This window comes from Sinocyclocheilus rhinocerous, unplaced genomic scaffold (genome assembly GCF_001515625.1).
Source record: "Sinocyclocheilus rhinocerous isolate Xijiao unplaced genomic scaffold, SAMN03320098_v1.1 scaffold1724, whole genome shotgun sequence".
Taxonomy (NCBI): Eukaryota; Metazoa; Chordata; class Actinopteri; order Cypriniformes; family Cyprinidae; genus Sinocyclocheilus; species Sinocyclocheilus rhinocerous.
In genome coordinates, this window is record NW_015626034.1 from 139,487 (window position 1) to 140,840 (window position 1,354).

A 1,354-nucleotide genomic window follows, 5' to 3' on the forward strand; every position below is an offset into this window, starting at 1 on the left:
ACTGTCAGTCTTGTGTTCCTGTGTCTTGTGTTTCCCTCCCTCATATGCCCATTTTTGGTCTTCCTGTTCCTGTCCTCATTATGTTAATTTGATTCCACCTGTGTTTCCCTTGTTTCCTCGTTATGTTGATTAATTCCTTCGTTTCCTCCCTTGTTACTTAAGCCCTGTGTTTTGAAGTCTCGAGCGTCCGGTGTTATATGTTTTCATGTCCTCCTGCGTTCCTGAGCTGTATTCTGTTTTAGTTTATATCATTAAAGTCTATTGGTTTTGAGCAACTACCGCCTTCTCCTCGTTTCCTCGTTCCCTTGCTCCCCGTGAGAGTGTGACAGAACACAGGACCTAAAAAAAAAGTAATCAGCACCCCTTCTCCCCGTTTTGTTTTCGTTTTAAAAAAGTCTTTTGTTTTCCCTGTTTGTTTCTCCTGCGGCCATGGAAATAGCCGCTCGCTTCATTTCCCTAGCCCGTAGAGATCTCCCCTTAGTCGAGTATGCCTGGGAGTTCTGCGGGCTCGCCGCGGAGACGGCTTTAGTTGACGCCACCATCAACTCGCGGTTCTGGCACGGGGCCAATTACCATTGCCCCGTGGACCTCCCAGACACCACGGGACTAAGCTGGAGGGAAGGGATCCTCCGGTGTCTGGAGAGCGTCCAGCCCCGAGATGTCAAGCCCGCCGGCTGTTCAGCACTCAAGCTCGCCGACCGCTCCAAGGTCAAGCCCGCCGGCCGTTCTGAAGTCAAGCCCGCCAGCCGCATTGATGTCAAGCCCGCCAGCCGTTCCTCAGTCAAGTTCACCGGCCGCTCCAGCCCCAGAGCTCGCTCCAGTGTCGGCTCCAGCCCCAGAGCTCGCTCCAGTGTAGGCTCCAGTCTCTGAGCTCGCTCCAGAGTCAGCTCCAGCCCCAGAGTCTAGCCCACGGAGGGCTCCAGTTCCTGAGTTTAACCCACAGAGGGCTCCTGTACCCGAGTATAGCTGACGGAGGGCTCCTGTTCCCGAGTATAGCCCACGGAGGGCTCCTGTTCACGAGTTAAGCCCAGGAAGGGCTCATGTTCCCGAGTTAAGCCCACGGAGGGCTCCTGTTCCCGAGTAAAGCCCACGGAGGGCTCCTGTTAGCCCACGGAGGGCTCCAGGTCCTGAGTTTAGCCCACGGAGGGCTCCTGTACCCGAGTATAGCTCACGGAGGGCTCCTGTTCTCGAGTATAGCCCAAGGAGGGCTCCTGTTCCCGAGTATAGCCCACGGAGGGCTTCTGTCCCCGTGTTTAGCCCAAGGAGGGCTCCAATCCCTGAATCCTGTCCAGAGTGTCCTCAAGTGCCCGCTCCTCCAGAGCGCCCCCCCAGGATTCCTAATTTTTCGCTGGGG